Source organism: Carlito syrichta, unplaced genomic scaffold (genome assembly GCF_000164805.1).
Source record: "Carlito syrichta isolate Samal-C Ts95f unplaced genomic scaffold, Tarsius_syrichta-2.0.1 Scaffold312894, whole genome shotgun sequence".
NCBI lineage: Eukaryota > Metazoa > Chordata > Mammalia > Primates > Tarsiidae > Carlito > Carlito syrichta.
Genome location: NW_007256990.1, coordinates 52720 through 62659, shown reverse-complemented (window position 1 = coordinate 62659; position 9940 = coordinate 52720). Strand labels below are relative to the sequence as shown.

The 9940-nt window shown below is 46.1% G+C and overlaps 1 pseudogene across 1 annotated transcript; it reads left to right on the top strand.

The window, feature by feature from the left end:
- Positions 1-181: 181 nt before the first annotated feature.
- LOC103272611 lies at positions 182-2224 on the top strand (annotated as a pseudogene). Its single transcript, XR_002482656.1, has 5 exons — positions 182-461; positions 1041-1315; positions 1439-1549; positions 2000-2036; positions 2172-2224. The product of XR_002482656.1 is annotated as a class I histocompatibility antigen, Gogo-OKO alpha chain-like (transcript).
- The last annotated feature ends 7716 nt before the right edge of the window (positions 2225-9940 follow it).

Genomic DNA, 9940 nt, shown 5'->3' with positions numbered 1-9940 from the left:
CGGGTCGTCCGAGTCTCCGGGTCCGAGATTCACCCCGAGGCCGCGGGACCCGCCGCGACCCTCGACCCGGGGAGGGGCTCGGGCGGCTTTTACCCGCTTTCAGTTTCGGTTTCGGCCACAATCCCCGAGGTTCGGGAGGGAGGGGCAGGGCCGGGCGGGCGGGGCTGACTCCGGGGCGGGGCCAGGGTCTCACACCCTCCAGAAGATGTATGGCTGCGACGTGGGGCCGGACGGGCGCCTCCTCCGCGGGTACAAACAGTACGCCTACGACGGCGCCGATTACCTCACCCTGAACCAAGACCTGAGTTCCTGGACCGCGGCGGACACTGCGGCTCAAAACTCTAAGCGCAAGTTTGAGGAGGGCGGTGTGACAGAGCACGTGAAGGCCTACCTGGAGGGCCGGTGTGTGGAGTGGCTGCTCAGACACCTGGAGAACGGGAAGGAGACGCTACAGCGCACGGGTAAGAGGGCCCTTCCCAACCTCCTACAGATCTCCCGGGCTGACCCCCACAGGTAGGGGAGGAAGATGGGGTCAACGCTAGAATATCACCCTACCGTGGTCCAGAGCAGGAAGAATCCTCCTGGGTTCCCAGATCCTGTTCCAGAGAGTGACTCTGAGGCCCGCCCTTCTCTCTGGGACAATAGAGATGGATGGAGTCTCTAAGGGAAGGGAGGGGAAGACAATCCCTGAAATAGGGATCAGGGGTTCCCTTTGACCCCTGCAGCAGCCTTGGATACCATGACTTTTTCTCTCAGGTCTTGTTCTCTACTTCACAATCAAGGTTTTTGGAGGTCTGATTTCAGCTCTCTGGAGTCACTCGGCCTCGACTCAGGTCAGGACCAGAAGTCCCTTCTCTCTCCTCAGAGACTAGAACTTTCCAAGGAGTAGATTATCCCAGTTGCCTTTGTCAGGCTGGTGTGAACTTTGTGCTTCTTTCTCCACCCCGGTTGTCTTGTCCATTCTCAGGATGGTCACATGGGCACTGCTGGAGGGTCCCAGGAGGGATGCAAAGTGCCTACATTTTCTGACTCTTATTCAGATCCCCCAAAGACACACGTGACCCACCATCCCAGCCCTGATGGGATGTCACCCTGAGGTGCTGGGCCTTGGGCTTCTACCCTGCGGAGATCACACTGACCTGGCAACGGGATGGAGAGGACCAAACTCAGGACATGGAGTTTGTGGAGACCAGGCCTTCAGGGGATGGAACCTTCCAGAAGTGGGCGGCTGTGGTGGTGCCTTCTGGAGAGGAGCAGAGATACACGTGCCATGTGCAGCACGAGGGGCTGCCAGAGCCCCGCACCCTGAGATGGGGTAAGGAGGGGGGTGGGGGTCAAATCTCTTCTCAGGGAAAGCAGGAGCCTTTCTGGAGACCCTCAGCAGGGTCAGGGCTGAGGCCTGGGGGTCAGGGCCCCTCACCTTCCCTTCCTTTCCCAGAGCCATCTTCCCAGACCACCATCCTCATCGTGGGAATCGTTACTGGCCTGTTTCTGGTTCTCCTTGGAGCTGTGGTCACTGGAGCTGTGATGTGGAGGAAGAAGAACTCAGGTAGGGAAGGGGTGAGGGGTATGGTCTGGGTTTTCTTGTCCCACTGGGCATTTCAAGTTTTTGGTAGATGTGTGTCTGACCTCATGAGTGGGAAGTACCATCCACACATAGGTGCTTATTCAACCTGGACCCTGTGTGTCAACACTTACCTATTCTTATGCAAAGCACAGGTGGAAATAAAGGACAGATTTTTCACCTTGATGATCGTGGTGAAGTGGACATAATTCCCAATAGTCACAGGTTGCAGGGAAAGTCTCTGCTGAGGACAGACCTCCAAGGGGGGAGTTGGTCCAGTTCTTACACATTTCCTTTCCTCTTGTTTCTTGAGGCTGCCCTGAGTCTATAGTCACAGTTTGGGAAACTTCCCTGGGGTCCAAGACTAGGACTTCCTCTAGGCCCTCATGGGCCTGCCTCCTCCCTGGCTTCTCACTGGACATTTTCTTCCCACAGGTAGAAAAGGAGGGAGCTACTCTCAGGCTGCAAGTAAGTGTGGTGGCCATGATCCCTCAGGTTCTTGAAACAGTGTAGGTAGGAGCCTACAGGGGAGCTCACCCACTCCATAATTTTTCCTGTACCGCATCTCCTGTGGACTCTGACCATGTCCTTTTTTGTTCCACTCCAGGTGGTGACAGTGACCAGGGCTCTGATGTGTCTCTCACAACTTCTAAAAGTGTGACCCTGGGGAGCCTAATGTGGTGGAGGAGGGCATGGGGAAGAGGGGACACAAGTGGGCTGTGGAGATTTGGGGGACATTTTGAGTGTGTGGTGGGCTGTTCAGAAGGTCACCACTTACCATGGCTCATCTGAATTTGCTCATGACTGTTTTCTTCTATAGCATGACCCAGCTGTCTTTTTGGGACTGAGTGATAGAAGATGTGTTCATGCCTCCCCTTTATGACTTCAGGAGCCTCTTACTTCTGTTTCTGCAAAGGACATTTGAATGGGTCTGCATTCCTGTTAGGATAATGTGAGGATGTGGGAGAAGACCAGTGCACCTCTGTGTCCCCACTGACTCCCTTCTCCACCCTGACCTATTGCCTTCCCTGATCATCTTTCCTGTTCCAAAGAGGTGGGGTAGGGACATCTGTATCCCCGTCTCTACTTCATGGTGCTAAGCTCTAGCTGCTTACTTCTCTAATGAAAATAGGAATCTGAATATAAATTTGTGTTTCAAATACTTGCCATGAGAGATGGATGAGCTAATTTAAAAAGGAGATTTCTAAAATTGGAGAGAGGAAATAAATGGAAGACCTGAGAACCTTCCAGAATCCACATGGCTGCTAAACTGAGTCTGTTGCTGATGGGGAAAGGGAATTCTGTGAGGAGCCATGTGTGGATGGGGTCTTTGTTCAGTTGATGCTTAGTTTATTATGCTTTTTATTTGGTCCTCATCTGGGTCATCTTCACTGTTCCACTGTCCTTGTCCCTTCAGTAGAACCTCATTGCAGCAGGAGTTGTGTCCACAGAGACTCAGACATCACCCAGGGAGGCCTCTGTACCAATGTGTCTCAGTGGTATCAAGAGATGAATTTTCAGACCCACCTAGCTCTTGCTGTACTTCTAGGGCTCTTGCTTGCATTATGTTTTTCTCATCTTTTCTTCAACCTTTTAATTTTATTTTGTATTTCTTTTTAATTTTTATGGATTTAATAGTTGTATCTATTTATGGGGTACATGTGATATTTGATACAAGATATGATATGTAATGATAAAATCTGGGTAATTAGGGTATCCATCACTTCAGACATTTATCATTTCTTTTTGGTGGGAACATTCGAAATCTTGTGGTTATTGTGAAATATACAATACTATAGTCACCCAATACTAGGTCTTATTCCTTCTATCTAACAGTGTTTTTGTGCCCATTAACCAATCTCTCTTTACTCCTCCTCCCCCACCCAACTATCCTTCCCAGCCTTTGGTAACCACCATCTATTCACTACCTTTGTGAGATCAATTTTTTTAGTTCACAGTTATGAGAGAGAACATGCAATATTTGTCTTTCCATGCCTAGATGATTTCACTTAACATAATGTCCTCCAGTTCCATTCACGTTGCTGTGCCCAGTCGTTTTAGAGGAACCAACTTCTGGAATTAGCAGACAGAAAGGATCCCATAGTTACCATCTTAGGTAAATCTCTGTTGTAATTCCTCCTTTACAATGCTCTCCTATCCCTTCTTCCTGCCCTTAGTTCTAGCAAACCCAGTGCTGGCTCCATTCCAAACACATGGATTTGTAAAAAAGTCTCATTTAGATTTATATTTGTTTGGGATACTGGACCCATAGTCAAGGACTGTTCTTTCCACAAAGAAATGTAATTGTGAGTTGCTGTTTGCAGGAGGGTTGGTGTGGCAGAATGTATGGAGGGAGGGGACACACAACAGCACTGGTGAAAAAGCACAGGTGACATTGATGTCCGTGTAAGAGGACATTGTGCTGTAGGTTCCACAAAACAGCCCTTGGACTAAGGCTACATTAACAAAGATAGTGTGTTTACATGATCATTCTTCCAACAGATATTTGTTGTTGCCAGATAAATGGCAGATTGTTTTTGTATCTTAGAAACATCATTAAATTAACAACAGAAAAATTGTTGGTCTTGAGCATATGGTCTAGAGGGAAGAGACAGATGATAGATATACTCTAAGCAGAATAAATAAGGAAGGTGATTGTGTTGGAAGGTGGTAAGTTCTGTGGGCTGGCAACCCAGAGTGTCAGTATGTGGGGACAGGGAAGATACTGCTGTTCCTGGTGGTCAGCGTGGGCCTGTGGCAAAGAGAACTTTGAGGAATGATTTGTAGGACATGAGGAATCATACATGAGGATGTCTGTGGATGTTCTTTCCAGGTAGAAGGACCCTCCAGTGCAAATGCACCAGGGCAGGAACAGTGAGAAGGCCAGGAGGTCTGGACAGACAGTAGCTAAAGTGGAGGAGATATCTACAAGAAATGCAGAGGGAGCTGGGGTGGCAGGTGAATAACAAGTCTGGAGTTTAGGAGAAATGACTGGGTCCATCTAAGTGATAATTAAAGTTTCAAGCATGGATGAGGTCACTGATGGAGTGATTGGCTACAGAAGAGAAGGGGAACAAGGACTGAACTCTGGACCTCCAGTGCTAAGAGATCTGATCAGGCCGCAAGCCCAGAGCAGACAGCAAACATCTAGGAGGCAAATAGACCACATCTAGGAGGCAAATAGACCAGGGAGTCCCAGACTTTCCTGTATGCAGGCGTCACCCGAATATGGCGCTGTGATACAGGAAGTCTGGAGTGGAGTGTGGGGCTCTGTATTTATGACCAGGTTGGAGCTCATGCTGCTGGTCTCCAGGTCACACTTCCAATAGCAAGAACACAGGCCAGGATCCTACATGTCTGTGCATCAGCCTCACCTGTAGGCCCTGTTGATTAAGCATTTCTTGGTCTTGTGTGTTATTAGCTGAGACAAGGAAACTTGTGAGAGGCCTGAGTATTTTCTAGCCTCAGCAATCCTAGTGCTCAGCTTGACTGAGAACCACTGAGGCCGGTGATAAAACAGTGCCCAGGGTGGGTTTTCAAACCCTGTTTAAAAGTTTTTCCTTCAGAAAAACAGAGAGGGCATATCTCATCAATTATAACGTGATGTTCAGAATCCACATTATTCTACCATAAGATAGAGCCAGGTGGAAGATTTCGGAAGTGGCTTCAGCTCTGCACAAAGAATGTCTTTGAATGCTGGTACCCAAAACTATTCCCCGAACTGATTTCTTACTCACTTCTTGAAGCAAACTGTGGAAGCCAGATTTTTCTAATTTATACATATACTGGGTTTATGGTCCTGAGTGCTAATTTTATTGTGTGGAAGACCATAAAACCAAACTTGAGATTACATAGCAGGGAACAGAATCCACAGTCCACCCTAGGTTGAGTCCCTGGTAGGAACCATTGCCCCCTATGCTGGGCACAGATGCCACTGCTCACACCTCTGAAGCCCTGATGCTGGACACAACCCTGGGCTAGAACTGCTGCCCCTGCTGCTCTTGGAAAGTGAACGTCTCTCCTTCCCCTCAAACATCTTTACCAAAATGCATCTGCACAGTCCCAGCCTCTGTGCTACCTTATCTGGTCACAGTACAGCAGGTAGTCACCTAACTGGTGGAGCCTAAGCCTCATATCCATGTACAACTGCAAGGGTGATTACAGGGTTGTCTTCACCTATGGACAGAGGTGATTTCTGTCTCTTATCGAGACTTTAAGTGCGGAATTCTGACATGATAAGTGGGTTCAGGAGCTGGAGGATGAGGGGTTGAAAAGAATGACAGATTTTAATTTTTGGAGCAGTAACTTGAGATGAGAACTTTATCTCATACTTGGTAGGCACTTGGTTTAGGTGGATGACCAAGTGACTAATAAATGACATCTTTCTACCCATTCCCTTGAGAGTTTGTTATTAAATCCAGCTTTTGTCTATACCTGTTAATCATTGAAGTGGCGTTGTGGTGAAATGATTACTCAAAACATCTTATCCTTGACTTTGTCTCTTCTAGAATTAATACCCAGGTTTATAAGATCCCAGAGGACCTGTGTGGGTACTGATGTTTTGTATTAATATTTATATTTCCCTGTGCATAGAAATAATTTGGGGGAGAAAATAGCTAACATTTGACAATTTTTATATGGCCTCCTCGAAAAGAAAAAAAATCTGGTTTCTAGTCTACATGTAGCGTCAGTCAAAGCATAGATCATGAACAGCTGTTAGCAAACTCTTTTTTTTTTTTTTTTTACATAAGCACATGATATAAATGCTTATATTTTGCTTTTCTTTTACTTTGGGACAGGGAATTTAGAACTTTACTTACTTTTCTCTGATTTCTCTTTGTGGAATGGTGTTAGGAAAAAAACTCTCAAACTATATTTTTCCTCTGATCTCACACCACTACCACAACAATTAACACAGAAAAAGACTTCTGTGACCAAATGTGTAGGTTCTTCTCCAACACAAGCAGCATATACCAGCTTCAATCCAATTCCAACACTATCTAACTGGATATAGTGTCATCTCCCACAGGTTGAGGACTCAGTCCCACAAGTATCCCCCTTCCCCAGATACTAGTTACAAGTCCAGTCCCCAGAACTTCTGACAAATTAGCTTCAAGTTGGGGCTCCCACAACCCCCTCTTTTAGTTAGGTTCATTTGATGGGGCAGCATACAGAGCTCAGGGAAGCACATCTACCAGTTTGTTATAAAATATATTGCAAAGGATACTGCAAAAGAGATGCTTAGGGCAAGGTATAGGGGAAGAGGCATGGAGCTTCCCTGTCCTCTCTGGATGTCACCCTCTGGGACCTCACTATGTTCACCTATTCAAAAACTCTCCAAACCCAGTCCTCTTGGATTTTTATGAAAGCCCACATCACAGATGGTTGAAAGTTTTTCCTTTACCAAAATAATTTTCAAATTCTCTGACAGCAACAGAGAATCCTACAATTCAATTCAATTCTGGCATAAACGACCTGGAGTTAGCCTCAGACTCCACAGGGCTAAGGCCTCAGACCCATTTCTGATGCAAGTCACAAATACCAGCTTCCTTCAGTCTCACTTGGCTGCAAAGTCAAGGGTTCCTGGCCTCCCCAGGTCTGATAAATAATTAAACCAACTCACAGAAGTCAGGAACGTGCTGAACTCACGTTGCAATTTATTATTATCTCAGTCCATTTTATGCTGCCATGCTGCCATGACAGAATACCTGAGGCTGGGTAAGTTATAATAAACAGAAACTCACCTGCTTTATTGTAGTCCCAGCTGGGAAGACCAAGATCGAGGGGCTATATATGACAAGGGCCTTCTTTCTGCATTATCCATGGTGGAAAGCAGAGGGGCAACAGAAGGCAAGAATGAGAGAGAACAAGAGATTGAACTCACAGCTTCGGGCCTTTTTGTAATTGGCATTTATAAGGGCAGAGCCTGGATGGCCCAGTCTTCTTTCAGTGGTCCACCTCTTAGCACTGTTGCCTCGTGGATTCAGTTTCCAACAATGCTCTTTTCAGGGGAATGTTTAAGCCTTATAAATCATAAAGCATAAAAATAAGCACCCAGATGAAGTGTTACACTGAGTGAGATCTGGGTGGGTCCTGAGCACAGAAGTCTCTGTCCCATGGAGCTGGGGTACTCCATTCTCCCAGCAAGGGGATGTCTTCACCATTTGGGAAGCTCTCCAAACCCCATTGTCTAGAGGATTTTATGGAAGTTTTATTGTGTAGGCAAGAGTGCTTTTCTTGTTGGTCGTTAGTGGTCGAATTTAACTTTCAGCTTCTCTTCTCTTCCAAAAGGTTAAGGATGAAGCTGAAAATTCCAACACCCTAATCCAGCTTGGTGTTTCTGGCAGCCAGTACCCATACTGAAATTATCTAGGAGCCCCTCAGTCAAGAGCCATTCTATTAGCCTGTTAACAATGTGCTTGTCACTGAAGATCTTGGGAGGGCCTTAGGACCTGCCTATTAGGAAACAGGGAGGAAGAACCAAATTTTTCCTGTACCACAGATCACCCCTTTGTCTTTGATCACGTATCTCTTTAAATTTTATTTATTTACCTGTTTATGTTTTTAGAGACAGGGTCTTGCTCTATTCCCCAGGCTGCAATACAGTGGCAGGATCAGCTCACTGTACCCTCAAAGTACTGGGCTCAAGGAATCCTCCTGCTCCAGTGTTTTGCCACTACTTCTGACTAATTTTTAAACATCTTTTGAAGAGATGGGGTCTCACTATGTTTCCCAGACTGGTCTTGAACTCCTGCCTTAAATGATCCTTCTGCTTTGGCCCCTCAGAGCACTAGATTACAGGCATGAGCCACTTTGCCTGACTGACTAGAGATACTGGCACATTACAAGAGTCCTATTTAGTTTAATAATTAGTCCAGTCCAACAACAGGGATGGTCTCAACGACATATGTCTTTGCCCTTTTAGGCATCTGGTATAATTAAGCTTAGAGACAACATCATCCCTTACACCTCTTTTGAGGAGTTTATGTAATATTGACTTTTCCTCATTATAAAACCCATTTATTCCTTCATGTACCCACATCTACTTTTCCTCCTCCTCTCCTAAAAAATTTTCAATTTGTAAGAGACTGAAGGTTCAGCTGCTGTGCTGGCCTAGACTACAGGCAGCAGTACTATTCTAGTATCTGCCTTCAGTCCGCTCCTGATCATAGAGGGCAGGAGTATGAAGGTACAGAACAAGTGGGCTATCTGGTCACCAGGCAATATAGCTGCGTTCACTGTTAACCCTGATTTTTCCAGATGAAGTGAAAGCACAACCCACTCTCCAGGCCCTTAGGAATTATTTCTCAATGATTTAAAAGTATATATACAGTTACTTGCATAGGAATCTGTTCTGTTTCTGACACTTTGTTACATCTCCAGTCCTGAGACCACTGCATCAGGTAGGAAAAAAGTCCTGCCCAGCCCTGGTGTGTCTCATCTCCCATCCAGATCTGATTCCCTTGAATGTCAAGTCCAGGGTAGGTTCCTTCCCTTCCTGCAGCCAGGTCAGAGTGATGTTGGCAGGTGAGAAGCCAGGTGCTCATCATGGCAGGGTGTGGTGACCCTCAGGGTCCTCCTTATCCTGACCACAAACCTGAGTGGCGGAGGCCATGACAATCTGGGGCTAAGCATGGGAACTGAATGAAGACACCCCCCCCGGAAGGCAAAGCCCCAGAGGGGATCCGTGTGCGTGGCAAGGCCCCACGGAAAGTCTTGAGGAAGTTCTGCATGGCTACCCTGTGACTCATGGTCGCCTGGTTATTCCCATTATATTATACTCCTGCCTTACAGGAATAATACATTTCAATCTCCCTTGGAAAAGCATAATGTAACCAGAATTGGAGGGTACAGTGTCTACAATGCCGGTAATAAAGCAGTCAATGTTTCAACATCAGCTACACCTCAGGAAATCAAGAATAGGAGAGGTCATAACAACCCAACCATCAATAGAATCAATTATTGTAACATTCACTGCAACAAAATGTACGTTTAACTATATGGCAAATGAAACACCTAGAGATTTTCTATTAAAGTTGTGGCATAAGGAATTAACAGAAACTGAGGTAAAAACTGTTATAGATAACATAGGTATAGTTAAACATCAGGTTAGTCATAAAACCAGAACCCCAAAAAATAAAGCTCTTAAGCCTTTACCTACTATTAGAGCAGGACAACATATGGAATATAATATTAATAATAGAGTTTGGTGGGCCCCTAGGGGTAGAAGCAGCATGCAAGATTTATCGTGGTTAGATCCTCCTTTACCTTACACCAGAGCTTATGATGAAGACATGGTTAGATGGGCTTGGATAGATGGCAGATATGTTAAATGAAACTCTCTGTCTCTCTGGGAAAGAATTAGACGTAGTAGCC